This window comes from Pleurodeles waltl, chromosome 1_2 (assembly GCF_031143425.1).
Source record: "Pleurodeles waltl isolate 20211129_DDA chromosome 1_2, aPleWal1.hap1.20221129, whole genome shotgun sequence".
NCBI classification, from domain to species: domain Eukaryota; kingdom Metazoa; phylum Chordata; class Amphibia; order Caudata; family Salamandridae; genus Pleurodeles; species Pleurodeles waltl.
Window position 1 is genome coordinate 282,864,704 of NC_090437.1, and position 13,680 is coordinate 282,878,383.

The following is a 13,680-nucleotide window of genomic DNA, read 5'->3' on the forward strand; positions in this document are numbered from 1 at the left end:
GTGAGTGTTTTAATGCATTTATGCCCAAATAGTCTACCTTTCAAAGGCCACAGAGGTGTCATGTGTCCCATAGTTCCACAGCTCTCAGACAGATTGCTAGAGCATGTCCCGCAAGATGTCAGTTGACCTACCTAGTCAGTGAAGGGCCTGAACAGGGTGGTGGGTTGGTCTGCAGATTGGGAAGTGTTTGAAGTCACACCCCTGTACTCAATGGCTAGTATGTGCCACACTTGGGCCATCTGAGTAAAACAGAATGTTCTTAGCTTTGTCTAGTGACATGTATGTGACTCAGCCATTTTGTATGGGTCTTGTGAACATAATTTCTTGTGTTGTCTTTTGCATCCATGAAGGTCAAAGCCCATCAGAAGAAAGGGATAAGGAGAGCCACTGCCAAGAAGGTGCAGACCCTGGGAGTCCACAGCCGGGATAGCACCACTGTTGCAAGAGGTGTGAGAACCTGAGATGCTGGGTCCGGAAGATCGTCTTGCCCAGCTGGGGCTGCCTTCCCAACGTGGGTGGGGTGCCCATTGGACCATGACCCCCTAATGGCCTGAATTCTGGCGGTGGCCTGCCCGGAGCTTGATGGGCATTTGAGGGCAGCACAGCACCCACAAGGGGGTGAGTACACAGCAAATTCCTTCTTGTACTATTGCCAGAAGATTGAGTGAGGTACTGACTGCTTTCCCAGACAAGTAGGGATGAGACATGTGTCACACAGTAAAAGGGATTTTATTTGTGTGACATGTCATTTGTATCAGACCGGTGTGTCTTGCCTTTTAGAACCTGAGACCTACTACAAAACTGGGGAAATCCTCAAACCACTTGCTCTTCAGGATCCCAAATGGCTGTGTACAGTGATCATTCATGTTCTGTTTGTTGTTGTAGTGGGTGTAATTTCTAATGTACAGATCACCACCCCTAAATGTTACAGGCCAAAGGTAAGTAGGTTATGGATCACTGTCCTCTGTCATGTGTCTGGGTATGTATATGTGGACATCTGCTACCCAGAAGCTAATTATCTTCAGTATAAAATATGTGTTGGTGCCTCACTACTGTCTGTGAGGTGTACATGTCCATCGTACTTGTGACATGGCTTACATGACTAATTGTTTGCAGATGTAGCAAACTACTTCCTTTTGTGAGTGGGGAATGTCCATTGACATGAATTATGTCCCATGACTGTTGCCAATATTCCATGTGCCTACATGTAAGCATGTGTCCTTTTCTCTTTAGGAATCATTCTTAGCCTGCAATTTCATGCATGTTCTACCCATGTTGATAGGATGATGTTTGTATTCCCTCACATATATGTGCCTGGCAAACTGTTTATGGAATAGAACAGTTGCAATGGTGGTAGATTTCTTGTTGTACCACAGTTAGGAGAGTGTCACTCGTGTTCATTGTCTGACAGATACATTCATGCATCACAGTATGTCATTTGGCATGTAGAACTACAGTAGCAATGAGAGGCATGACAGTTAGGCCCAGATTATGGAACCACTCTGTGTTTATCTATGCCCTTGATGTGGAAAAGTGCACTGCACATGTGTAATGGTTGAGGATTGTGCCCTGACTGTTGGCATGCATCAGGGAGTGACTTGTAGTGATGTTGACATCACGTGTGTTTGGGTACAGGCATTCATTCACAGACAGACACCAGGGTTGGCATGCCCAAGATACGGTAGTGATGCTGATTCTCATTGGACAATAGGCTGAGATCCTTATATTAGTCACTGAAAGTTCTGGGTCTCTCCAGCATGCAAATGTCAGATGTTTACTACAGAAAAAACTCAGATAATGTCATTGAATTGGGTGTCAGACATTAGTGGTGACTATCCTAGGGTTTACTGATTCATTGTTTTGTGTATTCTGGAGACATATCCCCCTGACATATTGAACCTGATGTCAATAGTGTTCCTTTGAATGACACATGTGAGGGCTATCTGAGTAACATGGATACTACCCCCTTGACTCTATTGGGACTGGTGTCACTAGTTGAAGTGTACATTGTTAAAAGGTTTCCAGTGTGACATAGGTATTTCCATGTCACCTACTCAAGGATATTGCACTTTTGTAATCAACATAGCGGGATTTCATGGCATCATTTCTAATTGTTGGTACATTATGTATATGCCAAATAGATGTGTGCATAACCTTGTGTGTGAAATGTGGGAATGGACTTTACAATGGGATACCATTATTTGCCAAAAGTTAACTTAGGTCTGCTGCGAGTGGCACAGCTTTGGGGATGGAGAGGTCTCCTAGCTGTAGTATGGTTATTGTGGTTCAAAGACATCTGTCATGCAATTATATTTGTCTAAGATCCTGATTTTCCTGTGGGCAACTTTCAGAAATCCAGATTGCATGCATGCATATGTTTTGGCACATTTATTTGCCACTTAGATGCAAGATTTTGCTGGGGCCTACTTGACATGATGGTATTGTTTGTCTATCAGAGTTGTGATTGAAGTGTTATCATGGACATGTTATGACCCTATTTCTCTTTCTGTTTGCAGCATCAGCACAGGCAAGTGAAGGAGACAGGGCTTAGCCAAGTGGGAAAGCATCTGGCCACATGAACTCGGGTCAGGACACCACCGACACAGAGGGACCCAGTGGCCTGGCTGGTGATAGGAGTGCCATGGGGGAGACTGGGACATCGTCATTGGATTCCTCCCCCGGTGGCCACTCCCTAGTGGTGGTGGACCCATCGGGGAATCCTCCAGTACCACCCGACACCCCCCATTCTATCACCACCCTCCCTATTGCTCCGTACCCAGTTGGCTGTGCCCACTCATGCAAGAGGGTGGGCATCTCCTTTGTCACTGGCACCTCTGCCCCAACCTATGTTAAACCAGTTGTCCTCAGTGAGGAGGCTATTGACCTCCTGAGAAGTATCTCTGTGGGTCAGATAGCCATTGTGAATGCCATCTGGGACTGACAAGACAGCTCCAACAGACTAATGCATTCCAGGAAGGCATTCATGGTGTAATGGCTGACCTGCAGAGGTCTGTTCGGGCTCTGGCCTCCACACTGATGGCAGCCAGTCACCCCCCACATTCCATCCCCCTCCACTTCCCTCTTTCCAGTTGAAATCCCCCAATCTCCTATCTGCACCCTAAGCACACAAACAGATCCACAGACATCCACCTCAACAGACAAATGAAACGCACACAAACACAACCACTACAAGACACACCAACACGCACACAAACAACATCCACCCACAGACACAGCAACTCTCACAACTTCCCCTGACACCCCCATCACCCCTTGCATCATACACACATCAAGCATACCTACAGACACCACCACAACAGTCACTGACACAGTCACCACACCCATCCTACATGCAGACACCTCCTCAGCAGACCCTAGACATCTACCACAAGCGCCACACCTACAGTCACCACCCAACATATAAAGTCCAAGACACATAAATGTCCACACTCACCCACCCAACAGACAGCCACCACACACAAACATACCTTCCTTAAGCACACACCCACAACATCCACACCTACACATCAGACAACTACTCCCTCAACCTCCAAATCCTGACCCCCTTCTGATGACCATCCCCGTGTGTCCTGAAAACTTTTTTTGTTTGACCTTAACCTTGTCCTGTTCCCCTCACTCTCCCATCCCAGACCCAGAAGGCCCCCATCCAACTCCCAGCCCATGTCTTCCCCACTGCAAGTAACCATACCTCTTTCCATCCCTGAAAAAGCCCACCCCTCCCAAGAAGAAGCCCACCCCTCCCATGCCCAAGCTCAAACCCCCCCTTCCAAATCTGATCCCCCACCCCTAAATAATTCCTGAGATGCCTGCCTGCCTTTTTGATGCCCCTTCCTTTGGAGGTTCCCTGGCAGTTAGGAATCACGTTTTGCCACAATACGGTGCTACGTTTTAGACCACATATATGAACTGGCCAATGGCCTTTGGACTTTAATATTATTCTATTAATTACATCTAAACCTTGTTTTATGTGGGCGTACATTTGTCCTGTAATTCGTTTTCTAGGTTTACTTTGTTCCTGAGTGACTTTGGTTGTGTGCCTCCAAGTATGTGTGTTTCAGCCTGGTTGCAGCTCCATGTGCTGTTGTCTGCAGTATTGTGTGCAGCGCTGTTGTCCCCCAAGAGAAGGGTATATGTTGTGTGTATATATATGTGTGTGTAAATGCAATGGTGGTGTCATGGCAATGTGTACTGTTTTGTATGGTATTTCTTTTTGTGTTGACCAATGTGGGAATGTATGGTGTTGGACTTGTTCCCCTGATATGGCTTATGTATACCTGTAATGTATTTCATTGTTAGACCTGACAGCCTTAGGGTGGTCACCCCAAACTTTTTGCCTGCCTCCCTCCACTTTTTGGACACTGTTTCTGCTGGCTTTTAGACTCTGCGCACTTTATTACTGCTAACCAGTGCTAAAGTGCATATGCTCTCTCCCTTTAAACATGGTAACCTTGGATCATACCTGATTGAACTATTTAATTTACTTATAAGTCCCTAGTAATGTGCACTATATGTGCCTAGGGCCTGTAGATTAAATGCTACTAGTGGGTGTGCAGCCCTGGTTGTGCCACCCACTTAAGTAGCCCCTTTACCTTGTCTCAGGCCTGCCATTGCAAGGCCTGTGTGTGCAGTTTCACTGTCACATCGACTTGGCATTTAAAAGTACTTGCCAAGCCTAAACCTCCCTTTTCTCCACATATAAGTCACCTCTAATGTGTGCCCTAGGTAACCCCTAGAGCAGGGTGCTGTGTGGGTGACAGGCAGGACATGTACCTGTGTAGTTTAAATGTCCTGGTAGTGTAAAACTCCTAAATTTAGTTTTTACACTACTGTGAGGCCTGCTCTCTTCATAGGCTAACATTGGGGCTGCCCTCATACAGTATTGAAGTGGTAGCTGCTGATCTGAAAGGAGTAGGAAGGTCATATTTAGCATGGCCAGAATGGTAATACCAAGTCCTGCTGACCGATGAAGTTGGATTTAATATTACTATTCTAGAAATGCCACTTTTAGAAAGTGAGCATTTCTTTCCACTTAAATCTTTCTTTGCCTTACAATCCACGTCTGGCTGGGCATAGTTGACAGCTCCTTGTGCATTCACTCAGACACACCCCAAACACAGGTTACTCAGCCTCACTTGCATACATCTGCAATTTGAATGGGTCTTCCTGGGCTGGGAGGGTGGAGGGCCTTCTCTCACACAAAGGACTGCCACACCCCCTACTGGGACCCTGGCAGACAGGATTGAACTGAAAGGGGACCTGGTGCACTTCTTAGCCACTCGTTGAAGTCTCCGCCACTTCAAAGGCACATTTGGGTATAAAACAGGGCATCTGCCCTACCTCAACAGACACTTGCTGGAGAAGAAACCTGAACCAGAACCTGCATCCTGCCAAGAGGAACTGCCTGGATGCCTAAAGGACTCACCTGACTGATTTCTCTAAAGGACTGCTGCCTTTTTGTTGCCCTGCTGCCTTGCTGAACTCTTGCCTTGCTGCTGAAGTGCTCTCCAAGGGCTTGGATAGAGCTTGCCTCCTGTTCCCTGAAGTCTCAGGACCAAAAATACGTCTCTTTTTCATTTGGACTCCTTGTGCGCCGAAAAATTCGACGCACAGCTAGCTCCACGGTGAAAAATTCACAGCACGCTGATCCAGAAAGGCGCCGCTCGGTGCGACCGGAACTTCGACGCACGGCCTCGCCTGGACAACCCCACCCGACTCCAGAAAGGAAATGGACGCGATGCCTGCTGTGAGGGAGAAGATTCCACGCACAGCCCACCGGAATGACGCGCAGCCGGAAAACAAGCCTAGGATTCCACGCACAGACCCCGGGACATCTGGTAATCCCGCGAACCACAGAAGGAGACTGTCCACGCGCCGGAAAATGACGCACGCCTTCCCAGCGTGAAAAATAACAACGCAAGTCAGAATGACCCCCTTTGTTTGCTTTTTAAAGACTTAAGACACTTTGGGGGTTATTCTAACTTTGGAGGAGGTGTTAATCCGTCCCAAAAGTGACGGAAAATTTACGGATATACCACCAGCCGTATTACGAGTCCATTATATCCTATGGAACTCGTAATACGGCTGGTGGTATATCCGTCACTTTACCGTCACTTTTGGGACGGATTAACACTCCTCCAAAGTTAGAATAACCCCCTTTATGTCACTTTTCAGTGATATCTCTACAATTTCATATTGCATCTTTTTTTGTTTTGACCTGAAAATATCCAGATAAATATGATATAATTTTCTAAACACTGTGTGGTGAATTTTTGTGGTGCTATATTGTGTTATTGTATGATTTATTGTACAAATACTTTACACATTGCCTTCTAAGTTAAGCCTGACTGCTCGTGCCAAGCTACCAGAGGGTGGGCACAAGATAATTTGGATTGTGTGTGACTTACCCTGACTAGAGTGAGGGTTCTTGCTTGGACAGGGGGTAACCTGACTGCCAACCAAAAATCCAATTTCTAACATTGGTGATCAGCGGTAAGGATAGGACTTGTATTTGTGCAGTGACATACAGTAGCTAAGTATTTCACTACCTACCCACAGTTTAAGGTCAACTTGATTTTTATCTCTTTTTGCAAATTAGTTTTTCCTGACAATTTTCAAAAACTAAATCCTCACTCAACATGTCTCTGACTGGGTCTCAAGCAGGAGATTTTGACCTAGCCCTGTTGGATACATATACTGTCAAACAGCTAAAAGGGTTCTGCAGGGTGATGAGAGTACCCACCCAAGGTGCCTCCAAAAAGGAGGACTTTCAAGTGGCACTGAGGGCCTGGGCAGAAGCCCATTTATAGGAGGATGATGAGGAAGAGGAGCCAGAAAATGGACCCTCAGAGGATTTGTTGCTATCAGTGGGTGATGTTACCACTGCAATTGTGCCCCCTTCCAGACCATGGAGTAGTGTCTCCGTGCAAAGCCTGACCGCAGAAGAAAGGAGAGAAGAAAGGGAGTTCCAATTGCAAATGGCAAGACTGAAAATTGAGGCTCAACAGGAGGAAAGAAGGGCAGAGAGAGAAGCCAAGCAAGCTGAGGCTGAAAGAGCAGCCAAACAGATTGAAGTTGAAAGAGCTGAAGCTGCAGCTGAGAGAGCCTTGGCTGAAAATAAACTTTTGTTGCCTCATGAACTGAGTCTCAAGGAGCTGGATCTCAAGGCAAAGCAGTCTGAATCCAGCAGTAATGGTGGCAGCATACAGACAGGACCTGCTGGAGAAAAGAATGTTCGTATACCCAAAAATGTGGTGCCCAGTTTTGTGGTGGGAGATGACATAGTTAAATGGTTAGGTGCTTATGAAGTTGCACTAGAGGCTTATGAGGTTTCTGAAGGGCAATGGGGTACAGCTATGTGGAGGTATGTACCAGTACTGGGGAGGGACACATCTAAGGATAGAAACACATACCTACTTTAGAAAGCCATTTTACCTTCCAAGTTTGGGCTGACCTCTGAGAGATACCGTCAGAGGTTCAGGGACAGCACCAAACTATCCACACAAACATGGGTAGATTTCTTTGACTTTTCCAGTAAGGCACTGAATGGATGGGTGCAGGGCTGCAAAGTAGATGATTACACAGGATTATATAATTTGATTCTGAGAGAGCATATGCTCGGTATTTGTTTTACAGAGTTGCGCCAGCACCTAGTAGACAGTAAGCTGACTGATCCCAGGAAGCTTGCTGAGGAGGCGGACCTCTGGACTAGTACCAGAGTGTCCAAGAAGGTATCTGGGGGGGACACCCACAAAGGTGGTCAGGGTTCCCATCAGAAGAAAGAGGGGGGAGAAAAACTTAAAAACAAGGAGTTCTCAAAAGGCCCCCAAAATAGTTCCCAAGGGAGTAATGGTAACCAGTCCCGGTCTGATTCTCAAAAGAAAGGTTTCACTGACCATAATACAGGGAGGTTTTTACACCACTGTTCAGAGTGCAATAAGTATTGGCACTCTGAGGGCGACTCCAAGTGTCCCAAGAGGGCACAGCCCCCCCCAAGGAGGGCAGACACCTGGGTTGGCTAGCGCAGCGCTCGGGGAGGGGATGGTCCCAGACAGTTTTGGGGTGCAGACAGAGGTAACCCTAGTGTCCCTGGGTGATGCAGAGATGGTGCCAAAAGCCCACATGCCTGCCAATACTTCCAACTATAGAGAGTGGGTCACCATCAATGGGCAAGGGGTAGAGGCTCTGCGTAACACAGGACCCAGCATGACTACTGTCAAGGGTCAGCTGGTGTCAGCAGAGCAGGTCATCCCCAATACATTTCAGCAGGTCATAGTCGCTGACAATCGCGAGAGCCACCTACCGGTAGCTTTGGATCCCTTTGAGTGGAGGGGGGGTCTCTGGTACTCTGAAAGTAGCTGTGAGTCCTGCCATGCCTGTAGATTGTCTGTTAGGCAATGACCTTGAGCACACTACCTGGAAGGAGGTAGAGCTAAGGTCTCACTTGGAAATATTAGGATTGACTGAGTGGGTCTACATGACAACACGGTCCATGGCTGACCGACAGGGAAGTCAAGGGCGTCTGGAGCCTGGAACAATGGCCCAAACAACTGCCAAGAGGAGGGGCAAGGGGCAAGGGAACCCGGCCCCAGAAGTTCCCACAGTGGTTGACAGGGTTCCTGAGGAGGAGGGGAAGACATTGGCGCCCTAGGTGATCTACCTGAGCTTGCTGGCTGGCAAGTTGAGGGTGGACCCACCAGGGAGGAATTCTGCAAGGCACAGAAAGAATGTCCCACTCTAGACGGTATGAGAAAGCAAGCCTCAGCCCGGGCAGCAGGTGAAGCCTCTGGCGATCAACACATATATTGGGAGAATGATCTCCTCTAAAGTGAGCCTAAGGTTCCGCCCATTGGGGCAGCGCATGCGCTGGTGGTCCCCCAGTGTTACTGAACCTTCCTACTGGGTCTGGCTCACATTCCCCTAGCAGGACATTTGGGGCAAGAGAAGACCTTTGACAGGCTTGTCACCCACTTTTATTGGCCCAGAATAAGGACAAACTCAGATACATTTTGTAGATCTTGTCCTACCTGCCAGGCCAGTGGTAAAACAGGAAAAAGGGTTAAGGCCCCTCTGATTCCACTTCCTGTCGTTGGCACCCCCTTTGAAAGGGTGGACATCGACATTGTTGGTCCATTGGACCCCAAAACTGCCCTAGGCAACAGGTTCATCCTGGCTTTGGTGGACCATGTCACCCGTTACCCAGAGGCAATCCCACTGAGGACAGTAACTGCACCAGTGGTGACCAGAACTCTGGTGGGGATATTTACCCATGTGGGATTCCCAAAGGAGATAGTGTCTGACAGAGGCACTAACTTCATGTCTGCATACATGAAGTCTATGTGGGATGCGTGTAGTGTAACCTACAAGTTCACCACACCCTATCACCCCCAATCTAATGGCTTTGTGAAGAGATTCAACAAGACATTGAAAGGCATGATTGGTGGCCTCCCTGAGGCCCTGAGGCCCTGAGGTGTAAGTGGGACGTCCTCTTACCATGCCTTCTCTTTGCTTACAGAGAGGTGCCCCAGAAGGGGGTAGGGTTCAGTCCCTTTGAGCTTCTCTATGGGTACCCAGTCAGGGGACCCTTAAGCATTGTCAAGGAGGGGTTGGAGGAAGCTCCAAAGGCACCCCCTCAGGATGTGGTCAGCTACATGTTGGCCCTCCGCAACCAGATGAACCGATTCTGGAAAGAGGTCAAAAGTAACCTTGAGGCCAGTCAAGAGGTAATGAAACGCTGGTATGACCAGAAGGCCACCCTGGTAGAGTTGCAACCTGGAGACAAAGTGTGGGTAATGGAGCCAGTAGAGCTTAGAGCTCTCCAGGACCGCTGGTCTGGCCCATTTGAAGTAAAGGAGCGGAAAGGGGAAGTCACTTACCTAGTGGACCTCCAATCCCCTAGGAAACCCCTAAGGGTGCTCCATGTCAACCGACTGAAGCCTCATTTTGAGAGGTCTGAAGTTAACATGCTTCTGGTCACAGATGAAGGAATGGAAGAGGACAGTGAACCTCTCCCCGACCTCCACTCTGCCCAAGAAGGTGATGGGTCAGTGAGAGGTGCCATTCTCTCTGACTCCCTGACTCTAAACCAGAGAGGAGACTGCTATGAGCTGTTGAGCAGTTCTCCCCCCTGTTCTCCCTTACTCCTGGACTGACCCACCTCTGTGTTCATGACATTGACACAGGTGACAGTCTCCCTGTGAAGAACAAAATTTACAGGTTATCGGATAAGGTGAAGGCCAGCATCAAGGAGGAGGTCTCCAAGATGTTAGCTTTAAGGGTTATTAAGAAATCCAGTAGTCCATGGGCCAGCCCTGTGGTGTTGGTCCCTAAGGCTACTGCCCCAGGTGCAAAGCCAGAACTCAGGTTCTGTGTGGACTACCGGGGTCTCAACTCAGTCACACGGACTGATGCTCACCCCATCCCCCGAGCTGATGAGCTCATTGACAGACTAGGCGCTGCCAAGTTCCTGAGTACGTTTGATCTTACTTCAGGGTACTGGCAGATCGCCCTGACTGAGGGGGCTAAAGAGAGATCCGCATTTTCCACACCTGATGGCCATTACCAGTTCCGGGTGATGCCGTTTGGGTTGAAAAATACCCCGCTACCTTCCAACGGTTGGTTAACGGGGTCCTAGCTGGCAAGGACGCCTTCTGTGCTGCCTACCTGGATGACATAGCTGTCTACAGTTCCAGCTGGGAGGAACACCTGCTCCACCTCAAGGGGGTGCTTCAGGCCCTGCAACAGGCAGGCCTGACCATCAAGGCTAGTAAGTGCCAGATTGGGCAGGGTTCCGTGGTGTACTTGGGACACCTAGTGGGTGGTGGCAAGGTGCAGCCACTCCAGGCCAAGATTGAAACTATCAAGGCCTGGCAACCACCTAGAACACAGACTGAAGTGAGAGCCTTTTTAGGCCTCACTGGATACTACCGCAGATTTGTCAAGGGCTATGGTACCATTGTGTCACCCTTGAGAGGACTCACTTCCAAGAAACAACCTAGGTTTGTGAATTGGACAGAGGCTTGCCAGAAAGCCTTTGACTCTCTGAAGGAAGCCATGTGCACTGCCCCCATGCTCAAGGCCCCTGACTACTCCAAGGAATTTATCATGCAGACAGATGCTTCAGAGCATGGCATAGGGGTGGTCCTAGCACAGCTAAATGAGGAGGGCCTAGACCAACCAGTAGTCTTTATTAGCAGAAGGCTATTACAACGGGAACAGAGGTGGAGTGCTATTGAGAGAGAAGCTTTTGCTGTGGACTGGGCACTGAAGAAGCTGAGGCCATACCTGTTTGGCACTCACTTCCAGGTTCAGACAGACCACAGGGCCCTCAGATGGCTCATGCATATGAGGGGTGAAAATCCTAAACTCTTGAGGTGGTCCATTTCCCTACAGGGGATGGACTTTACGGTGGAGCATCGCCCAGGGGTTGACCACATCAATGCTGATGGTCTCTCCAGATACTTCCGCCTTAGCGATGAGAGCTCGCTGGAGGTTGGGTAGCTTTCCCCACTTTCAGCTGGGGAGGACACATGTTAGACCTGACAGCCTTAGGATGGTCACCCCTAACTTTTTACCTGCCTCCCTCCACTTTTGGGACACTGTTTTGGCTGGCTTTTAGACTCTGCACACTTTATCACTGCTAACCAGTGCTAAAGTGCATATGCTCTCTCCCTTTAAACATGGTAACCTTGGATCATAGCTGATTGGACTGTTTAATTTACTTATAAGTCCCTAGTAATGTGCACTATATGTGCCTAGGTCCTGTAGATTAAATGCTACTAGTGGGCCTGCAGCACTGGTTGTGCCACCCACTTAAGCAGCCCCTTTACCTTGTCTCAGGCCTGCCATTGCAAGGCCTGTGTGTGCAGTTTCACTGTCACCTCGACTTGGCATTTAAAAGTACTTGCCAAGCCTAAACCTCCCCTTTCTCCACATATGTCACCTCTAATGTGTGCCCTAGGTAACCCCTAGAGCAGGGTGCTGTGTGGGTGAAAGGCAGGACATGTACCTGTGTAGTTTACATGTCCTGGTAGTGTAAAACTCCTAAATTTGTTTTTACACTACTGTGAGGCGTGCTCCCCTCCTATATGTGTTATATGTAACAACAGTCCCTGGCCAGTGGTGAATGTGAGTGTGTGAGTTGTATTTGTGTGTGTGTGCGCTGTAGGTGTATTGTTGTTGATATGTGTGACTATGTTGTGTAGCCTTCAGTCTCCCTGAGCCCAGCTGCGTTGCGATGTTTATTTGTGTAGTGTTGCAGTGAAAAGTGAGTGTGCTGGCCAAAGTTTGCGTATTGTGACTGTGTACATGTTCGTGTTGATTTATGTTTGTGAGTGAGTGTTGTTTGAGTCTAGTACCTGCTGCCTATGACATGCCCCCCATGATGTGTTTGCCAGCGCTACAAGCTGGTTTTAAGCTTGATGATGCCGGTAGATGTGTGTACTTACGGTTGTTGGTGTCCACATTGATTTAGTTGTCTATCGCTGATCATCAGCAGTGACATGATGTTTGTGAATGGCTCAATGGTGACACTGGATGTGTAAGGCTGCTTGCAGGTGAGTTTCTACCTTTACACTGTCTGTTTCCATGTTCTGATACGTGGTGGTTGGACCGCAATGGCCACATTGGTGGTGTGCAACCTCATAATGAGTCCGGCGGAACCCCGGGCTTTGCTGGACTGGTTATACTTCCTCATGACCGTGGCGGTCTGTGCTACCTGGTGATGCCGGCAGGCCACTGGCGGTCTTCTGTTGGTGTGACTCCCAAATTCATTCTACAGCGTTCACATCCACCAGACTGTTGATGGTCGAACTGCCACGACCAGCATGACGGTCCCGCGACAGCCAAACCCGTAATGAGGCCCTATGTCTGAAGGTAGAACGTCTGATCGGGTTGAATTTGGTTTCTGTAGCAGACCTGTACTCCATTGTGGTCGGCCTCAAATTGCACCTTGGTTCTGGTCTATGGTGATTAGTTGACTATGATTGTTTCTTTATGATTTTTGCTGCATTTTCATGAACATTTTTAGGAAATTCACATTTGTGGTTCTTGTTATTGGATTTTCTTCACTTTGGTGTCATTTCGGTTTTTATTTTCTCAATTTGTCAAAATTGGTTTGGGAGTTTTCTTGTGTTCTAATTTGACTTTAGTACAGTTTTTGTACTGTATGCATACTTTACACATTATCTCTAAGTTAAGCCTGTCTGCTCTGTCTCACAGCTACCAGGGTGTTGCGCTCTTGTTTTATTTATTGACTTTTGGGGTTCTCCTGACAAGTATTCAGATTATTACTTAAGGTGGGTCAATAACCCCGTCAACTAAAACCCTAATTTCTAAAAAAAATCTACCCATGTCTTTGTTGTCAATTACAGAAAAAAACTTTCACATATAACTTGTTTAGAGAAATAACAATAAATAATATGGAGCTGGCTCATTCTGATGGTTTACATTGTACCTTATTTCTGGAGCTTTGAAAACTACAAACTGGCCTCTGCACTATACTTACTTTCTTACCCCATTAACCATAGGGGGATTTGTACTGGGATGGGGTATGAGTATGACCTCCGAGCATTGTGTCCTTTTGTGCTGTCCACACTCACACAACAACGCACTGACTAATCAAACTGGAACCATAAGCATAAGAATTAGGGGCAGACTTATGGA